Source organism: Theropithecus gelada, chromosome 5, assembly GCF_003255815.1.
Source record: "Theropithecus gelada isolate Dixy chromosome 5, Tgel_1.0, whole genome shotgun sequence".
NCBI classification, from domain to species: Eukaryota; Metazoa; Chordata; class Mammalia; order Primates; family Cercopithecidae; genus Theropithecus; species Theropithecus gelada.
In genome coordinates, this window is record NC_037672.1 from 162,628,843 (window position 1) to 162,651,277 (window position 22,435).

The following is a 22,435-nucleotide window of genomic DNA, read 5'->3' on the forward strand; positions in this document are numbered from 1 at the left end:
AAAAAAAAAAAAAAAAAAAAAAACCTTGCCCAATCCAAAAAAAAAAAAAAAAATAAATAAATAAATTATGTTTCACTATAATGGCAATGAATAATTAAGACTTGAAATAAAAAATACCATTTGCAATAACACCAAGAATACTTAGGTATAAATTTATCAAAATATATACAGATTCTATATGCTCTGGGCTGGGGCAGAGTATATCTGTCAGTGTCTCAGTGAACACATATTACTTAATGGTATGTCGATCATGAAACAAAGATTTACCATGATAAACTGAAAATTGAAAGGAACTATGAATATGTAACAGGCTGGTTACAAAGATTTGAGAAAACACATAGCAATAAATTTTTAAAAATTTGTGGTGATAAAGCATCTGCTGATCATGAAGCAACAGAGAAATTCATTGATGAGTTCGCTAAGATGATCACTGATGAAAACCTGGCACCAGAACAAGTCTATAATGCTGATAAAACATTACTATTTTGGTGTTATCACTCCAGAAAGACAGTAACTACAGCTGATGAGACAGCTCCTATAGGAATTAAGGATTCCAAGGACAGAGTAACTCTGCTGGGATGTGCTAATGCAACAGCATGCCTAAGTGTAAACTTGTTGTGATAGGCAATAGTTTGCGTCTTTGCTGTTTTCAAGAAGTGAATTTTTTTACCAGTTCGTTATTATGCTAATAAAAAGGTATAGATCACCAGAGATATCTTTTCTGATTGGTTTCATAAACATTTTGTACCAGTGGTGCATGCTCACTGCAGGGAAGTTGGGCTGGATGTCAACTGCAAGATTCTGTTAATCCTTGACAAATGTTCTGCTCATCTTCCAGCTGAAACATCATAAAAAATAATGCTTATGCCATGTACTTTCCACCAAATGTGACTTCATTAATTCAGCCATGTGACCAGAGTATTCTTAGAATAATAAAAGGTAAATATAAAACACTTTCTTGACCAGCATGGTAGCAGCAGTGAACAGAGGCCTGGGTGTGTAAGGTTTTCAAGAGAAGTTTAGCATGAAGGATGCCACACATGCTTTTGCCAATGCTTGGCACAGAGTGATTGTAACTGTATTCAGAAATGACGGGGCACAAGGTAATGACTTTGAAGAATTCCTTAAGTCAAGTGAGAAGAAAAAGTCTTACCTCCTTACATGTGCAAAAAATCTCCCTTCAGAGTCTGTCAGTAAATGGAAAGAAATGAGGTTCTAGTTATTCATTCATTGACAGATGGTCAAGTAGCCAAAATGGCTCTGAATCAAGGTAATCATATTAATGAAGACAAAGAAGATGTTGCTAACACTGCAGAAAAAGTACCTACGTATGGCATGGTGAAAATGTGAGATGGGCTTATTGAAGGACTAGAGCAGCATGCATGTATAACAGAGATCACGTCAGTTTATAAAATCAAAAAGAGGCTTCTAGGACAAAAACTGTTGTTAATGAGGCAGAAGACTCTGAAGGAAATGTTTTAAAAAGCCATCCAGCTGAATACCTCCTCATCCCTAGAGGACTCACTTCCTGGTTCCGGATTCTGATATTTCTTCTCACCTAAAAAAATAAAATACAGTGTACAGTAACCTTTTAATCAAAATACGGCATTGTAGGTGGAGACTGGAAGCCTGCCCTTGTTTGTTTTTGCATCACATATTTTATTATTCTTATTGATTAATAGCCGACAGGCATTCTAGTGATAATACTATGCCGTTTAGTTAACCTGAGCACATTATCTTTTCTCTGAATTAATAGTATGTCAATTTTTTTGACTGTTAAATGCTTATGTGTGAATATGCACACAAAATTCTTGCTTTTTTACATACACAAAAATAGCATATAAAAAACATACATATAAATAGCATATAAAAATTCAGATTCAGGAATGCTGATGATGCCAAACAACCACAGATTGTCCACATGGATGGCTGAGATAGAGACATGTTTTCTTTCTGATAGTTTGATGTACACAAACTATGTTTCACGCATAAAATGATTTTAAAGTATTGTATAAAATTATTTTCAGGCTATATGTATAAGATATGTGTGAAACAAATGAATTTAGTGTTTAGACTTGGGCCCCTTCCCCCAGATTTCACATTATCTATATGTAAATATTTCAAAATCTGAACAAATTTCAAAATCTGAAACACTTCTGATCCTAAGCATTTTGGATAAGGAATACCCACCCTCTATAGAAAATAAGAAATTATGTATTTTATTTGGCTTTTTCTCTTTTTATCTATTTATTTTATCCCTGACTCTTCTTCTTGTATATATAAATGTAATTTAATATTCTGCAGCTGTTCTTTTATGACTTCATTTTAGCAAAAAACTTTGATAATCGCATTTATTAACAATGATATTTTCCTCTTGATATTTGTTTTCTCATCTCTGCAAAGGCTCGATATCAATTCAACAATCATTATACATCTTTTCAATAGTACTATCTTCATGTCTTTTTTTTCTTAAATTCAATTGTTAATTCTCTTGAGTTCATATTCAAAATTTTTGTACAAGTTACTTGTTTAATACATCTTTCAAAGCTTTGGTGAAACCTAAGAATGTCTTTCTGTTGTGCAATCAGATGAATAATAAACTTGTTCATATTCAGTTAATAGGAATAATATATTATTCACAGACGTTTCTAGGAACAACGTAGTCAAATCTATTACAATAATGCCTAAAATATGAGTTCTGAGAAGAACTTGAAGGCCTGCTCTAAAAAGGGTGTATGTCACTTTTAGCAAATTGATATTGTGATACTTGGTGCTTTTGTTTAGGGAAATTTTTGGTTATTTACCTATTGTTTGTTACATCTTAGGTGATTGAGATATCCAGATAAGTGTAGTTTTACTGTAATATTTTCCAAATGTATCCTCTTAGGCCTATACATGACTACTTTGTTGATTTTACTGCATAAAAAGAGGAATCTTTGGCATAGAAACTGAACCTTCTTTCTCACCTCTCTAAAGTTGGAGATAATGAATATAGCATTTAATGCTAATTCACTCTGACAGTCTTGGTGAAATCTTGAAGATGAATGTTTCTCAGGGAGCAAGGGTTCTGAGCCCCATGAAACATGCTGGGGCTTCTAGAAGTTCAAATGATATCTCAACATGGCTCAACTAACTATTCACAAAAAATATTGTTCATCTTCTGGATAAAAATCATGAGTCTCACATTTAAAGTGGAAAAAATTTTATGTGAGGCTCAAAAAAAAAAAAAAAAAACAAAGAATAACTATCATGAGACAGTTTTACATGGAAAAAGAAAATAGTGAAACTCAAGGTCACTTAGAAAAGATTCTAGTGCCAAGGCAAAGAACGTCACAGACGGTTTCTCCTAAGGGAGTGCCTTCCTATGGAGGCACTTTTTTTTTCCTGGGCTATGTTTAGCATATAAAAAAGTTCTAGTTGAATAAAAAGCTGCAGCTGTTCCAGTAACTACTAGTTAATGAGGTCATTAAGGATCAGTGATGTGGTTTGTCTAAGACAAAAATAAATGAAAAATATTAGTGAATAAGGAAAAATAGAGAATAGTTGCATACTGTATAACTTATCAGTTTAACTGATTTTACCTACTGTCATTAATATAAAAAATTTGAAGGCACAAAAGGTAGATAAAGGAAAAAAGGGTAACAAGATCCTGAGCCAGCTCAAGAGTTTGGGATGGTGGGAAACATGAATAAAGGTGAGAGCATAGCCTCCCAGGGCTTGTCAAGGAACCCATGTATAGAAATCAAGGAAGATGAAAACATTTTAACTGTATGGATCAATGTATCACTAACCACTCATTTAGTGTGATATTTTAATGGGTGTTGGAGTCAGAGAAAGCAATATTTGAATCACAGCTCTACAACTTACAATTTTGTATGCTAGGGGTATTGGGAAGATTAAAATGGAGTCCTTTTCTGTATCAGTCAAGTTTTTTAAATGAATATATTATGAAAATTCAGCCATGAGTGCCCGAAACGTCAAGGAAACTCTTACATAACAAGAATATTGGACATAGGGTCATTCCAGAGTTGATTAATTCAGCGACATCACTGTGCCATCAAATCCTCTGCTTCTTTCCATCTTTCTCCTCTGCCATTCTCATTGTTTGGCTTTTTTTTTTCCTTCAAAAACTGACTGTCACCAAGAGGTTCCTGCAGATCTGAGATGCATACGAAGGTGAAAAATGTGCTGAAAAGGAAATGTTTCTTACTAAGCTCATAATATCAGTGAGGAAAACCTTCCCCAGAATCCCCACAACAGATGTCTCCACTGGTTTCATTGTCCAGGACTGTGTCAAATGCCAACCCTGGCAAGGGGAATGAGATTATCTCAATGAGCTGGAACTAGTCATGATACTGTCCCCATATCTGGAGCAGAGTCCAGCACCAGAGGGTACATGGTGGGCCAATACTCAAACACGTTCTGTTTCTATGGAAGAAGATGGCTTCTCAGACAGGCAACAAAGGGTTTCTATTGGTATGTGATTCTCTAGTCAAGTGCTTGACATAATCAACACGAGATAATTACTAGATATCATTACAACTTTAGAAAACATATGTTTAATGAATGTTTGGTGTATTATCTAAAAAGTTCAAATTTGCTACAAATAATAAGATAAACAGATAAATACAATTTAGTGATATGATCTGAATATTTTCATCACTCCTGTCCAAATTCATGTGTTGAAATCCTAACTAGGCCGGGCGCGGTGGCTCAAGCCTGTAATCCCAGCACTTTGGGAGGCCGAGACGGGCGGATCACGAGGTCAGGAGATCCAGACCATCCTGGCTAACACGGTGAAACCCCGTCTCTATTAAAAAATACAAAAAACTAGCCAGGCGAGGTGGCGGGCGCCTGTAGTCCCAGCTACTCGGGAGGCTGAGGCAGGAGAATGGCGTAAACCCGGGAGGCGGAGCTTGCAGTGAGCTGAGATCCGGCCACTGCACTCCAGCCCGGGCGACAGAGCCAGACTCCGTCTCAAAAAAAAAAAAAAAAAAAAAAAAAAAAGAAATCCTAACTATAAGGTGATGCTATTACAAGGTCAGGTCTTTGGAAGTGATTAGGTCATGGGTGATTAGGACAGAGCCCTCATGAATGGGAACAGGGACCTTATAAAGGAGGCATGCGGGAGTTCAATCACCCCGTGTGCCATGTGAGGTTATAGTGAGGACATGGTCTTCTATGGACTAGGAAGAGGTCCCTCACTAGAGGCCAAATCTGCTGGTGACTTGATCTTAGACTTCCCATCGTACAGAACCGTGGGAAATAAATTTCTGTTTTTCATAGACCACCTAATCTATGGCATTCTGTTATAGCAGCTCAAATGGACTAAAATACTCAGTGTTGATTGTAAGTAAAAATAGTCTCTGAGGCATGCTAGACACAGATTAAATGAAGTAGGTACTCTCTAATGTTCCTTTAGTAAACATCACAGGAATTAATAAAGAGAGCATATGTGTTGAAGATAGGTACAAAGAGGGGAAGAACCAAATAAAGTCATTGAATATTTATGATTTTCAGGTTATATCACTTTGTGCACCTGTTGGTGGCATCCATTCGGGCCCTATATATACTTTCCCAAAACAAACGGATCAAAGTTATGGCTGCTCAGCTAGTCATTGGTGAGTTTGAGCTATGGCAAGTATACTTGCTCTTGTGTCTTCTGAATAGAAAAAGAGCGTTTACTCCCAGCACCTCGTTATCTGCTAAGCCAACTTGTTCAATCTCAATTATGGCCTTTATAATCACACTGGTTGCTGTGCTGAGGTTGCGGGGAGGCAAGAGGCCGGGAAGAGAGAGAGAAAAAGAGAGAAGACAGGATACGTAAACACTGGCCTGACAAAGGACTCATGTAGTGTGGCCATTCTACTCCACTTGCATGATGTCTTAAGTGCTTTAAGTTGATACAATAAGCTGTGTGATTTGAGTGTCTTAATTTGTTCAGTGAATCTTTCTCGAATAGTTTGTCTAATAGTAATAAACTAAGAGGCTATAATATCATGTCAATTTTCTATTGAGATAATAAGTTTACATAGAGAATAAAAGAGAGATGGAAGGAACATTAGAGAGTACCTACTTCAATTCTAGTATTTTATACCATAGAAATATATAACCATGGAGGGATTTAAAAATTTGTGGCTAATCATGTCTGAAGCATATGTAGTATAACAGTAATTCTAACACTTTATTTTAAAACTGATATTAGTTCATTATGAGTACAGAATAAAAGGAGACAAGTTGGAGTTTTAAAAACATTTTAGTTACAATTCATATGACAATTCTGTTCCTTCTATAATACAAGGTATTACTTTCTGATGAAGGTATGCTATCTGATGATTTATCATTTTTTCTGACATCCTTATATAATGTTTGTACTCCATAAAATCAGAACTGTTTGGTCTGTCTTATATTCAAATTGTGGAAACTTCAGGGAAAGAAATCTGATTTGTAGTTAGAGATGTATTTTGGTCCAGACAGCTCAGTAATTTCATGCATTTCTCTAAACACATAGCAATGATAGATAAATTAAAAAAAAGTTAACCCAAAACTGAACAGATAAATCTTATTATTGACCAATGACAAGAGGGCTGACCTATTGGGCTTTGGATACACAAACCTGTAGGAGTAGCTTTGAACTCTGTTCCCACAGGGTAAAGTGAACAGGTATGAGGGCTTTATATGCTATTTGAATTCTGCAAATAGGAGGACTCTAAGTACATGAAAAAAGCCTTTGAAAACAATCATGGTTTCTGATAGCTTCTATGGCTACAGATTTTAGTAAGCCATAGACTTAGAGGACTCACAGAGACCCTGTGATCATGAACAAACCAAGATGCCCACATGCTCTGTGTCCAGATCTCACAAATGGCTGTAGGATAGATGACCCAAAATGCCACTACAAGACCTGCTACTGGAGAGACAGCCCTTGGGTTGGGTGGAAGAAGCATGGACAAAAGACATATAAGATCAAAGTTATAGAAATTCTCTGATCCAAGCTAAACCCATAAACGGAATTCTAAAATTCATGAAGAAACTTAATAATAAGCAAGATAGTAAACAAAATATGTAGTAAGCACATAAACTCATTGTAGATAAATTAATTTTAAGAAACAAGTTAATAATATGTGTATTTAGATGTTCTCTGCAATAGGCTAACTGGTCCGAAACTAGCCACTCAGCTTAAATGACTATAAAATAGGACAAAATATACAAAATGACTGCTTTCAGCCTTGTGATTAAAGGTGTAAGACAGTGATTCCCAGTGGTGGGCAGTATATGATACAAGCTGTGTGGTGTCCCTGACTTTCTGTTTGGAGGTACTTTCTAATCTACTGTGCAAGCATGTGGAACTCAAATAAAGCACAGAGGGTTTGCTGAGTTGAAGTGCAGAGATCACAGTTTGGGCTAGTGAAACAGCTGGGATGTATGAAGAAAGTTATCAGAGAGGAGAACACAGCAAAAAGAAGGAATTTGTGAAATCTAACTTACACATTCTCAGGGCAAGACTCCACAGGAATAGTCTCTCTCTCTCTCTCTCTATAGATCATAAATTCTAGTCACACAAGGCTGGAGCTATGGACTTTTCTCAAGCTGGTACATTTGTCTCTATAGAGAGAGAGAGAGAGAGAGAGAGCGAGCGAGCACCTACCAGGGAGCTAAGAACACAGCAACTTCAATAGCTTGCAAAGGGCCGGAAGCTATTGCAAGCTTTAATTTTGACTAACTGGATGGAGGAATATCAGGAGACACTTGGGATTTCAGTAGAAGTTTCAGGCAGGCCATCACTTAGGAATAGGGCTAACATATCCCCAGAGTAAAGGCAACTCTAGGCCATGCTAACATTGTTTGAAAACAAGCCTTGAAAGGATTGAGCAGAGCTACACGTGAATGAACTGCCTACCAGAACAAAACAAAACTTAAGGAAGACAACAAAATTCAGACATGCAACAAGGCAGTACTCACAATGTCCAGCATACAATAGAAATTACTAGATATGTGAAGAAGAAGAGGAGGAAGAAAAAGAAAAAAACAGTGGTCCGTAGCCAGGAGAAAAAAAAGTAAAAAATCAGAGATTTAGCATTATGAAAATGATGAAGTTAGCACACAAGGACTACAGAATAGCTATGCAAAATGAATATAATAAGGAAACACAAAGGTAATCTCAGCAGAGAAAATGAAACCATATAAAAGAACCAAATGGAAATCCTTGAATTGAAAAGTACAAAATACAAAATGAAAAATACTATTACTTCTGCAGCTGTAAACCTCGGTGTCTCTTTGGTTATAAATAAACAATTACATAATCCCTTCTAAGTGAGCATAGAAATGAAAAGTAAATATGAAAATTTACGGGTTATTCATAACACTAAGTCCTTGGAATCAAGAACAAGAAAACAGACAGAAGTTAAGCTAACTATTCTCTCAGCCCCTCTAACTCTGACCACAGGGCTTTGTGTCTCTGTTTTCATCTACATATGTGCTTCAAACTCTCTCTCTCCCTGTAGCATGATTTTCTCTGCAAACATGGTTGTCCCATATCATCCAAGTTTAAAGATTCAGTTGCAATATAAGCTAAGGAAATGATTTTCTCTCAATTTCAATTCCAAATTCCTATGGAAAAGAATCTAAGTGATCAAACCGAGATCAGATATTTATACCTGTCTTAATTTTCTACAGCTCTGGGGACCAGTTAGTGCTATTTGAACAAACATGACCACTAATGCCACTTCCAAAGATTTTTTTCTGAAAGAAAAATATTCATTGAGTGAGTGTACCCTACAAGTCAGCATTACATGGACATCAATATACTTTGGTAGTTAGTTCTAAAAAGCAAAATATGCATTTCATGCCTTTTTAAAAATTAGATACAGTAAATACCATATTATCTGTATTGGCAAGCTTTAAACCTTTTATAAAGTACGGGGAATTACCATGTTCTTGTAAAAGCTAAAAAAATAAGTTATACAATAAAATGGATAATCAATCTTCGTGTATTTTTTTTTTATTAAGAAGATAAAGATAATGCTTCCTTTCCTTGGGCATAATAACTATATAAACCACTTACTACTTCTTCATGTCAAGTGACCCTGACTTCTAGGGTCTGATTGTCAAATGTAGATAAAAGCAACAGAAAACTAAGGATCATAAATTCTAGTCACACAAGGCTGGAGCTATGGACTTTTCTCAAGCTGGTACATTTGTCCACACTATGTCTGCAGGGCAGACTGCAATCCCTTGCTGTATGGCTTTTGAACCTAATAAGAGGCTAGTAAATACCCTGGGTTACCAAAGAAAGCGTTATTCTAAAGCCTGGGGGAATAAAGGAGACACACTGCTGACTTCCTGATTCTTCTCTTTGTTCTTGTTTCATTGATCTGAAAAAAAAAAAAATAGAGAATGTCAGAAAAAGTTGAAACCTATTCATGGTTGTGAAACTCTCTAAGTGCAACCTTCAAAAAAGAAATAATAGGAATTAGGGTTTAGAGATAATATGTAGACATTTAAGTAACTAATAAGAAGGGTGGAGGATGGGTATGATGAGCAGTGCATACCAGCAGGATTAATTTAAGTAAAGCCCTAGTAGTTTAGATGAGAAAAGAACAAATTCTTAAGATCTTTGCTGGTTGGAAAGATGGACTGTGCAGAGTAAGAAGAGAATTGACATAATTCAATTGTTTTTATGGGTTCAGATGCCCAGAGGAGTGGAGACTTGGGGCTACAATTTTAAAGGACGGGTGAGATTCAATCATTTTGGCCTCACTATTCTGCCATGCTTACCATCTGAGATCATTTCCCCTTTTAAAATTTTTTTGTTTTGTTTAGCTTTGCTTTGTTTGCATGTTCAGCAATGCTGGGCATTATGGCTTCATTTGGCACTAACAGTGACCCTCAACTGTAAACGGAATGTAACACTGCCCTTTTGTGAATCACTTTGGGCTCCCCTTATTTTGCAAATGGAGAGTCTTGACTTCTAATAAAACTTAGGAAATCCTTAGCAAGGGCTTTATTGTCTTATTAAAACTCCAGTAATTAGGGAAATCGGTCAGCCATCATCTCACTTTTGTGTGTGTGCTCTCCCACTATGCCAATTTGTCCATTCACCCATGGATTTGACATGTTCACAGGAATTTCTGCCTAGAGCAGTGAGAAAGTTGAAGCATGGATTCTTATTAGACTGATAAAATTAGACAGGACAAACCACTTAGAAAAATTCATTAGGAAATAACACTGAGTAAGAAAAGAAATGAGTAATTATTCTATAATCGTTCTGTTATTCTATAGCAGACTTTTAAGAAAGTAACTGACTTGTTAAGTGTCAAAGCATTTATTTTTGAATAAATTATTCTCTCCACTCAGTGAAACTTACTCATATGTCAATGTAAAATATGGCCATCTTTATAGAACAAAGGATGATATCCAAGTTGCATTATAATCTGCCTGTTACTGTTACAGTGGTTATCATGATAATTTCTATTTCTGTACTTGTACCTAATACACGGTTTTCAAAGCATTATCAAATAACACAAATAGCTAACAGCAAAGGAAAAGTTTTAAAATTATGATGCATGAAGTTAAATATTTTCAAAGAATGTTAATTGATCAAAAAGTGCTTTTTATAAAATTATGATTAAAAATAAGTACACAACCCTAAATACAGCATGATACTAATTATATATGTGTGTGTATATATATATATCTATTACTATCTTGTTTTAGTTTTTATATCTATTTCTCCACCTATAAATACATCTATATAGTCTAGAAAGTTATACAGTTGACCCTTGTATAACGCAGGGGTCAGGAGCACTGGCTCCAGTACAGTAAAAAAATCCACATATGACTTTTGACTTCCCAGAAACTTAACTACTAATAGCTTCCTGTTGGCCAGAAACCTTACCAATGACTTCAACAGTCAATTAACATATATTCTGTATGTCGTATATACGGTGTACGGTGTTCTTTCCATAACATAAACTTCAGAAAAGCTTAAGAAGATTATAAGGAAAAGAAAATATATTTACTATTCATTAAGTGGAAGTGGATCATCATAAAGGTCTTCATCCTTATGGTCTTCAAGTTGAGTAGACTGAGTAAGATGAGGAAGAAGAGGTGCTGCTCTTGCTGTCTCAGGTGTGGCAGAGGAGGAAGAGGTGGAGGAGGTGGAAGGGGAGGCAGGAGAGGCAAGCACACTCAGTGTAACCTTTATTTAAACAACTCCATGTATAAGTGGACCCAAGCAGTTCTAACCTGTGTTGTTCAAGGTTCAACTGTATACCAAATGTTGAAGGTAAACAGTAGAATTTTTATTTTTTTATACTCTTTCTAAATTATTTATTATCTATTAATATAACCAATGAACATTTATTTTGTTAAAAAATTGTTATTTATAACTTAACTATAATAACTTCTGTACATTTGCTAATACGATGGTTGAAAAGAATGAATCTTAAGAAAGTTGAATTGAATCCCAATGGCAATCTATTGCTATGTGAGGATAGCTCAGAACTCTGCCTCCAATGTTTGGCAAAAATAGTCTCCCCTGACTTTTTACAATGACTTGCTCTCAGATTTAAACCAATACAGTATTATCAACTTTGGATTTGGCAAATGTAGAGCTCATTTTCCTAATGATTGATAACATGACGGCTGCTGGTTTTGAGTCTTAGGAAATAGAAATTTGAAAGCGGCCACTCAGGTTCCAATCAAATTCAGACTTATTACAAAATTCTTATTACGCTGGAAAAATTATGGATAATAACTTTGAGTAAGAAGACCTGGGCTGGCGTGCTGGCTCACGCCTGTAATCCCAGCACTTTGGGAGGCTGAGGGGGTGGATCCCTTGAGATCAGGAGTTCAAGACCAGCTGGCCAACATGGTGAAACCCCGTCTCTACTAAAAATTCAAAAAAATTAGCCAAGCGTGGTGGTGCACGCCTGAAATTCCAGCTACTCAGGAGGCTGAGACAGTATAATCACTTGAACGGGGGAGGTGGAGTTTGCAGTGAGCCAAAATTGCACCACTGCCCTCCAGCCTGGGTGACAGAGAGAGACTTTGTCTCAAAAAAAAAAAAAAAAAAAAAAAAAAAAAAGACCTGCATTGAACCTTAAAGCTGACTCTTCTATGTCCCAGTAGCATAAATTGGGACCATGTGACCAAGGGGACCCAGATTCCAGCTACAGAAAAGCCCGTTGGGTCCGCAAGAAGTCTTAAGATTGCGAAGGGATCCAGAGACTAAAACATGAGAATTGCTGCTCTAGATAAACACGTTTATAATAAGCCCACTGCAGCCAGTAGCAAGCTGTGTATCTGACCCTTACTATTTTTTTTTAAGTCTCCGTCTGTCGCCCAGCTGGAGTGCAGTGGTGCGATCTCGGCTCACTGCAACCTCTGCCTCCCTGGTTCAAGTGATTATCCTGTCTCAGCCTCCTGAGTAGCTGGGACTACAGGCGCCCACCACCCACGCCCAGCTAATTTTTGTATTTTTAGTAGAGACAAGGTTTCACCATGTTGGCCAGGCTGGTCTCCATCTCTTGACCTCGTGACACACCCGCCTCGGCCTCCCAAAGTGCTGAGGTTACAGGCATAAGCCACTGCTCCCGGTCTTTTTTTTTTTTTAGTCTCACTCTGTTGCCCAGGCTGGAGTGCAGTGGCACGACCTCGGCTCACTGCGTCCTCGCCTCCGGGGTTCAAGCGATTCTTCCGCCTCACTCTCTTGAGCAGCTGGGACTACAGGCATGTACCACCACGCCCAGATAATTTATGTATTTTTAATAGAGACCAGGTTTCACCATATTGGCCAGACTGGTCTTGAACTCCTGACCTTGTGATCCACCCGCCTTAGCCTCCCAAAGTGCTGGGATTACAGGCGTGTGCCACTGTTCCCCGCCACTTTTTTTCTGATATACCAAAAAGTTGCTTCTGTCAACCTATGATTTGGCATTGTAATCCTCATGTAAGATGATAGTAAGATTCGTGACAATAAACAGCCCTGTGTAACTCATCATGTTATGGGTCTAAAGGAATAGTTGGAAGGACATTGTAACTTTTATTTATACAGAGTACACTTTTTTGAACTCCCATTAGAGAAATTTCTCTGAAATTTCAGAATCAGAAAATATTGGGTCTCCGCTTAGTAAGTGATTTGTTTTTATAGATACCACGAATCCTACAATTTTTCCTGTTTCTGTCTCGGCTTTGGTTTCTTGGAATCTTACCATCTTATTGTTTGCCCCTTCTAGTCATTGTTTTGCATATATTTTGGCATAAATTTCCACATGCTGACCTTCTGACTTTTTCTGACTTGACACTGTCACATTGTCACAAGTTCTAGATTTATTTTCCACACACACATATACACACAAATGTTTTGGAGGCGAGGTATACATGCATATGCAGATAAGTATGCCTGAGGCTTTCATTGGGTTTCCACAGTTGTTCCTGCTTTGCTGATGAAGGCTCTGAGGACTGATTCATTTAGCCAAGGTCACCTGGCTTGTAAAAATAGCTAGGGTTAGAACAGATTCTAGCTTTTTTCAAAGCAATCACACTACCCCTTTCTGTAGCTACTTTCAAAGGAAGCATTAAAAGAAACCCCTTAACTCCTTAATATGAGTAAGGAGCCTTCTCCATCATGAAATGCACACTAGTGGCTCAACAGACTTAAAGTTCTCTAAGTTACCAAAACTTGAAGAATGGGAAATGCCAACATTTTGCGGGTTTTACTATGATTGCATCTATTCAGTTTTAGAAAAATCCTAAATTTCATATGTATTTTACAATTATGAAAATAATGACACAATAATTCTTTTAAAAGTCCTTTGACAATTTTAATTCTCCAGAAACATAGTGGTTAAAAGTAAGTTCCTTTCATGATATCAGTCCTGTTCTGTATCAACTATGACTTGCTCTCTGGCAGATTGAAATATAGGGTCTAAGACATGCTTTAGCAGCAAAAAATGTAAAGGAGGCAATGCATAGCTTTCTTTTATTTAGAATGAATATTTGCTTAAGGTAGATAACTTTTCTTTTCCCATTACATTTTTCCTTACATGTACTAGCATACTTACTGAAAAGATATGTTTCCTATACTATAACCTGCTAAGCATATAAATAACTTATTGTCAACAATATTAAAACTCTTCTCTGTTAGTAGCAACACATGGGAAAAAGAGAAGGGTGAAGCACTCTAAAATCAAATTAGCAAAGAGAAGGAAAGTGAGCTCACTGCAGAAGGCCATGTGGTAGCCTTTCTACTACTGCAGTGGTAGATGGTCTCATATCTTTCCTACAATGGCAATACACGATGGTTTTTCCTGGAGCTCTTAGGCAACATCCAGTGAACAGATAGTTTACTTTTCAAAAAATAAAGACTTATTTTTTGATGGAGTTTGGGCCATTTCAAACCTTCACAAGGAATTCGTAATTCTTTTTTCTTGTCTTTTCTTTTTTCTCTTTTTTTTTTTTTTTTTGAGACGGAGTCTCATTCTGTTGTGCCCAGGCTGGAGTGCATTGGCACGATCTCGGCTCACTGCAACCCCACCTCCCAGGTTCACACGACTCTCGTGCCTTAGCCTCCTGAGTAGTTAGGATTACAGGCGCATGCCACCACACTCAGCTAATTTTTTTATTTTTAGTAGACACGGGGTTTCATCATGTTGACCAGGCTGGTCTTGAACTCCCGACATCAGGTGATCCACCCACCTCGGCCTCCCAAAGTGCTGGGATTATAGGCGTGAGCCACCGTTCCCAACCAGGAATTCATAATTCTTATCACAGAATCCAAATGGCTCAGTTTGAATTCTGAATGTCGTACGGGAGTGAGAATGGTTTACAAGCCAGAGGCCATATATTGAGTTTAGATACCCACTGATAAATTTGTGTTTGAGGAGGTCAGCAAAATATATCAAACTCTGACACTATTGGGTTACTCTGTAGAAACGTTTCCATGAAGTTTAAAGACCAGTTTCTAGAAGGTCAGTTGGGGTTGTCCAGCACATAACATTTTCCGTATTTGCATTACTTTGGCTTTGTCACTTGAATATTCGCATGGGAGCCTGTGCTTTGTGGTTTAAGAGTTTTTTAGTTGCTTATTTCTCAACTTAAGCAATAATCCTCTTTTGCTGACAGCTCTTTAGTTACTGTAGAAATGATTGTGTTGTCATAAACACAGCTTTAGGACTTCAGGTGGGAGGGGGAGAATCAGAGGGTGTTCAACAAAAAGCTCATGTTTCCACCCAAACACACCCACCTAAGTACTTGCAGAAGGCTCAGGGAAAACAGAAGCAGAATTCTTTTCCCTGCTCCACTTTTCAAAGTTCCTTATGTGGAATCAGATGCTTTTAATACATTTCAAAAGAGTCTTCCATTTAACCTCCAAAAATAAACAAACCACAATTCTGCTCCCCATTTCTCCCTCAATTTAATCATTTGTTCCAATTTTCCTACCTTTGAAATCAGATGATTCAGCTCCTCTTTCTGTCTTAACAGTTTGGAATAATTCAAATTTCAGAAGCTCATGCTTGATTCTTCTACTTTCCTTATTTTTATATTGTAATAGTCTTCATCTGTTTTCTATCACTTAATTTCTTTTCTGATTTGGATCTCTTTCCTTTAATTTTCCTTGAGGGTTATTCTCTTTTGTCTGTTTTCTCTTTTGTATAATTCTCACTCTCCATTCATGCTCCAAGCAAATGGACCTTTTCTGCCATGATTTCACACTCCTTTTGAAACTTTCCTCACCCATGTTCCACTTTCTGCTTTTAAGTCGGTAATAAGATATTATTTGAAGCATGACTCAGATCTCATATTTTAAAAGAATTTCTCTACCTACACTGACTTCTAGCAGACTCTACGTCAGCTATGTCCCTAACTGCTTCTCTGACAGAACTTCGCATGGCTTCCTTTCTCTTCTGTCTGTTTTTTTTTATGGCTTCCCAATGCAGTATTGACAAAAGAGAAAGGGCTTTGGGTCCACACCTGTATGGGTTCGAGTCTCAACTCTGCCACAGCTGCATGATCATGAGTAGATTACTTTGCATCTGGATTTCCTTATGTGTAAAATGGTAGTAATTTTACACAAGATTTTAGAAATGATTAAAAGAGAGCATTAGAGCATAGACTGTGAGTCATACTGAGTGTTCAGTGTTACACATTTTTTTTTTAGTCTTCAGATAATTTTGGCATTGTTTTGCTGCTAAAGAGATTGCCAGAAGATCAGAGTGGTATGTAGCACATGAACAGTTTCCAAGAGAAAAGACTTACATTGCATGGTCTCTTCTTTGTTTTTTTTTCACCTATCAGGCACACATCTATTTGGCTTTTTTTTTGGTATTAAAATTATGAAATATTCAAACATAAAGTATAACAAAACAATATATGTCTACGATCATCCACACATAGCTTGAACAAATCTTAGCATTCTGTCATAATCATATCAAATGTTCATGTTAAAGAAATAAACTATTTTAGATTTGGTTAAAACCTTCTGTGTCTCTTCCCTAATGTCATTTTTCTCTCTCCCTTTCCAGAGATGGAACCATCCTGAACTTGCTCTTGATCATTCTTATTTATATATTTTTACTTTTACTATACATATGTGTATCTATATAAAACATAAGACTCTATTCTGCATATTTTAAACTACATATGCGTAATATACTGTATATATTTTACAACTTGCCATTTTGTTTAACATTTTTTGTTGGATTTACCACATGTGCCATATCATGTTGTTCCATTTTGCGCATTTCTATTGCAGCCCAGTATGCCATTGTATGAATGTGTTGCAGTCATAGTGCAATTGGAAGACTAAGTGGAATGGATGATTCTAATGTAACCCAAGGACAAAATCTGTTTCAACTCCAGTAATGAACTCAGCACAGCGGCTTGCTTCAGTGATACCTTGGGATACCAGGAACAGCTCCACCTGTTCTGTGAAGATGAGGGGCAGCTCATCTGCTGGCACAGTGAGCGGGCACCATGGCACGAAGGGCATACCACAGCTCTTGTTGAAGACGAATGCCGGGGCTACAAGGAAAAGCTCCAGAAAGTTGTGACAAAATTGAGGCAACTTGAAGAGGAGTGTGCAGAGCAGAAGTTGTTCACAGCAATGCACATAACTAAATGGAAAATAAGTACAGAGTTTATTTGGGCCAAGTTTGAGGACTGCAACTCAAAAGCATAGATTTAAGTTGTTCAGATTATACACACTCACTGCATGAATTTAGACAGCAATAATGGAAATTGCAATTTTATATCTCCTCATGAGAAGACACAAATGCAGAGATAAAAAAATCGAGTTTGACTTTGAGAATCTCCAGAGTTTCCTACATGAGGAGGAGAAGTCTTATCTCTGGAGACAGGAGAAAGAAGAACAATAGACTCTGAGTAGACTGAGGGACCATAGGACCAGTCTGGGCTGAATTCAAGAGCCACATGCTGGAACTGGAGGAAAAATGTCAGAACTCACTCCAAAAATTGCTGCAGAATGTGAATGACACTATGAGTAGGAGTGGGTTGTGAAGCTGGAAACATCAGAGGTCTTCTCCTTGGAGCTTCATACTATGTGCAACATTTTTGAGCTTTATTTCCTGTAATGTGAAGAAAATGTTAAGGAGCCATCAAGAGATGGGGTTTTGCCATGTTGCCCAGGCTGGTTTTGAACTCTTGCACTCAAGTGATCCACCTGCCTTAGCCTCCTACAGTACTGGAATTATAGTCAAGGTGACTCTGGATCCAGATACAGCTCATGGTGAACTAATTCTGCCTGAGGATCGGAGACAAGTGACTTGCGGATATCCCCAGGACCATCACAGCACTCTTTCCAGGAGATTCAGTGCCTTCCCCTGTGTCCTGGGTTGTGAGGGCTTCACCTCTCAGGAAGATGTTCCTTCGAAATGGATGTTGGAGAAGGAACCGGGTGGGATTTAGAAGTTTCTATGGAAATGTGCAGAGAGGCACTGGCATGAAGCAAGAACCTCAGTTTGGATTGTGGACCCTCAGACTATGCAAAAAGAAATGCTATGCAGCCCTTACATCTCCCTTAACTTCCCTTCATCTGTGTGAACAGCCATTGGTTGTGGGAGTGTTTCTGGACTCTGAGGCTGGAGTTGTATCCTTTTATAACATGAGTGCTGGCTACCACATCTTCACCTTCCCAAAGGCTCCCTTCTCTGACACTCACCGGCCCTGTTTCCAGATTTGTCAATATTCTCCTTTGTTCCTGCCTCCCTCAGATGGTTAAGGAAAAGAGCAAAGTCTCATTGGTTTAACCAGCACAGAGAATATAATGTAAATCCCATAATGACCTATATATATATATAGAGAGAGAGCATGCAAAATAGCCTGTATCTGGCTTTTTAGAATATGACTAATAAATAGCTCTTGTGAGTTTTTCATTAAAGAATTTAAAGATGAATCTACCAAAGTTCACTACTTAAAGGAAATGTATAAATGTGATTCTTTACATTTATTTTTTGTTTTTTCTCTTGATTTGCAATAGATTAAGAGTAAATAATGTTATCATTTTATGTTGTTTCATGGGTTCAGCAACCTTTCATATATCTTTATTGGGCCAGTAGAAAGTTGAAAGTAAATGTTTGTTAAAATTAAATTTGACTCATACAATAACTCTAGGAGGTAAGAGATATTATCTCTGCTTTTTACGGTATTATATTCAAAGTAGGCAAAGTTAGTTATAAATGCACAAAAGCCTCAGTTTCGTCTTTTAGTTAGATTCTAAGAATGTAGATACAGCAGTTGAACAACTGGGAAAATGGTGAGAATTTTTCACCATTTTCTTCAGTAGAAGAGTCTGTCCCATTTAGGCATTAGAATTGGATTTAGAGAGACCCTGGGATATGATCGATTGTCATTATGCTGAAAGGAATACTTAGCTTTTTGCTCCAAGAGGTTTTTTTTTTTCCCCCTGTAAGATTTGGACCAAACATAAGTTACTTTCTTAGGGAATTCATGGGGAATGCTTTGAAGATTTTCATCTCTTCAGTGTAAAACATTATTTAACAAGAATTTGGCTTTGATCAATACTCTTTGAATAAGGATAGGGTATTACTCCAGTTCATTTTTTTTTTCTTTTATCAGTCCTGGTATTAAATTAGAAATTACACTGAAAATCTCATTTTCTTGGGGAGGGGATTCCTTGGAAAATGTCAAAGTGAGGTTTAACTGTGTATTGTTTAGTTATTCATTTTAAGAGTGGTTTATAAAAGATTTGTTAAAGTTTTTTCATTTTTTCTATTATAAGTGGTAATAAGAGAAAACCTTGGTAGTCACAATTATGGCAACAATTATAATGACACAATTAGACTGGCTGACATTTACTGGCTAATTTAATTCAATTATTATCTTTTTAAATGTATGTGTGATAGCTGCTAAGTATGGCTATGGAAAGGCTACAATTTTTGCTTGGGGTGATAAACAATTTATATAGCAACAAAAAAATTATAATTTTAAAAATCTTACCGATCCTTGGACCAGGGAAAGGAATTGTATTTTACATGAGTACTACCCAAATTATCTTGTCACGTAGCATTGTGCTTTATAAGTAAAATGCCCTTGTTAGTTATTTGTTGAAAGAAAGAGAAGGGAGGAAGGAAAGGAGGGAGGAAGGGCAGGAGGAAGGAAGGAAGGAAAGAAGGAAGGAAGGAAGGGAGAAAGGAAGGAAGGGAGGCAGGAAGGAAGGAGGGAAGGAAGGAAAATATTATCCTCTCAAGTTTAATATTGGGTAATAATAATACTCTAATATAATGATTGAAAATACACACTGGCCGGGTGCGGTGGCTCATGTCTATAATCCCAGCACTTTGGGAGGCCTAGGCAGGTGGACCACTTGAGGTCAGGAGTGCATGACCAGCCTCGCCAACATGGTGAAACCCTGTCTCTATTAAACAATACAAGAATTAGCCGGGCGTGGTGGTGCATGCCTGTAATCCCAGCTACTAGGGAGGCTGAGGCAGGAGAATCACTTTAACCTGGGAGTTGGAGGTTGCAGTAAGTTGAGATCACATCACTGCATTTTGGCCTGGGCAACAGCAAGACTCCATCTCAAAAAAAAAAAAAAAAAAAAAAAGAAAGAAAAAAGAAAATACAAGCTTAATTCTTACTGTATGCCAGATATAGTGCTAAGTATTCTACATATACAGGACTACAATTCCTCATCCATGATTCTAAAATTCAAGAAAAGTTTGTTTTAAGCTCAATTAGCAGCAAGACCACACATGACCTGAACTCACTTGGTATCAAAAACTATCCCTAATGGACCTAATATGGTAATGTACTGTATTATCTCTCTAAAAGAGAAATAACTTTACATTCTGAGACACTTCTGTCTATGTGAGTTTGTAGCTGTGTACTAACTCATTTAGTCTTTGCCAAGACCTTATGAGGTTGGCACTATTATTATCTCCATTTTACAGAGAAACAATTGAAACACAGAGGTTGGGAAAGGAATATTTACCAATAATGACTGTTTTAAAGTCTGCAATCCTCTGGTTAGAAAATACCTTGAAAAGACATTTTTAAGAAAGTTTTGATATATCACCAATCTTCAAGACATCTTTCAGATTCACCAGAGGGAAAAGGGGATTGCCATGACTACTTACACATCAAAACTTCTGGGATTTATTATAATATTTCTGCTACTATTTCTAGAAAGTTCCAAATGTATTATGCTAAAAACTTAGAAATATGTTTTTTTGGGTGGTTCTCACTGCCAGAGTGTAATTATTCCCTCCCATATGGAGCTCCAAAACATAGTAACAGGGAGCATTTTACTGACATCTGGCTTTATTTTTGCTTGTTACGTCTTCCAGACTCCACCCTTGGTGACTTCACATATTATACATTACACATATCTTAGTATACTGTGAGAAGATTCAGAAAAATTGCTGTGACAACTAATTAGTATTTACTTAGCGGATAGTACAACATTAGCATTTACTTAATTCAAGAGTAGTCTTGTTTAATTTAAGGCTACACATCCTATAATTATTATGGGCTTTTAAATTTAGGTACTTACTGAAATTTAAGTTTAAATTGCAATGTACTCATGTTTTCACATCAATTTTAAACATCTTTCTATGTGTAATGAATACCACATTTAGCAGTTTTACCCAGTTTTTTTTTTTTTTCAGAGTTTAAAGTTTGTGGTTAGATAAACATAATCCAGTAATTTATTTCCAATAAACTCTTAGGATTTGTTGCATGATTTGGTGGTCTATGTGCACTGATATGTTTCATAGATGATGGCAGAGCACTCGTAACTATATTGAAGAGAAACTATCAACGCAAACTTATGCTTGTAGTATGGTCCTTGTCAAAGTTGTTGCCTTTGGCATTTTTGCTAATCGTTAATGCAAAAGGATCCTGTTTTTGCCTTCAGAGATCAGTGCAAAGTTAATGCAGACCATCTTACAGGCTGTGGGAGCAGAGGGTGGTTTTAAACTACTGCAGGGGAAGAAGCCAGTTGCCTAGCTGAAGGGTAACACTGTTTACAATGCATGTGGTTGCTGTTGTGATAAGCCTCCGAGGAATGTGGGGAGGAAGGGATAATGCAGGCCAACTCTGATTGCTTTTGGAATGTGGCAATTTGTCCTTGGTTATCGTTGGTATTTAACATGTTTTGATAGAATCTCTTTAGATCTATCTGAAAACTGCCAGTGATCTGAGAAAACCCTATGGCCTACCACAGTTGGTTAGCCAACCCTTTCAGTGTAGACTCCTACTCACTTCCTCCCTGCCTGTCTACACTCATTCTATCAAAGTCACATTGTCACATGTTCATGTTCACATACCTTTAAGGAATGTGAATCTTTATCTTTCTCCTCTTTATCTCTCTCTCTGTCATGAGTGCATGATAGAGGCAGACATACAGGCACACGCAAACACACACACACACACACACACACACACACACACACACACTCTTAGCTTTTCTTCCGAGGCATCCAAGATTCTTCTCTAGTTAGATGACACTTCTTGTATGTTTGTGAAGAACCATAGTTCTATAAAAATATTCTAATTAAATTATTTTTTCAAGGGCCTAACTTGATGGAGAACACAAGGCTATAAAGTAACCGTTCTCTCTGCCTACAAGTGAGAGTTGAAATCTTACAGTATGTGTTAAAACCTGTGATTAAACTACAGGTGAACGACAAGCTTCTTGTGTGGTAAGAGATTATTAATTTAGAAATATCCTGATTAATCAAGGATGGTCATGAGATTTTTTCAGTCAAGAAATCTAGTCAGAATGTAGGAAATATTCTTCATCTGTTTTTTTCAGCTTTGCTTCTGGGGAAAAATGAAGACTATTAATTGTGACCTTACAAAGGACAACTGCATATTTTCCTCGATAAGTTATGTGAAGGCCATTGAGACCTTCCCACTGAAGAAGAAAGAGGCTTAAACAGATAGTACTGAG

General features: G+C 37.1%; 1 pseudogene; it reads left to right on the forward strand.

Annotated features, from left to right (window-relative positions):
- The window catches only part of LOC112624395, a 22,976-nt pseudogene extending 4,735 nt beyond the window's left edge, over positions 1-18,241 (forward strand).
- The last annotated feature ends 4,194 nt before the right edge of the window (positions 18,242-22,435 follow it).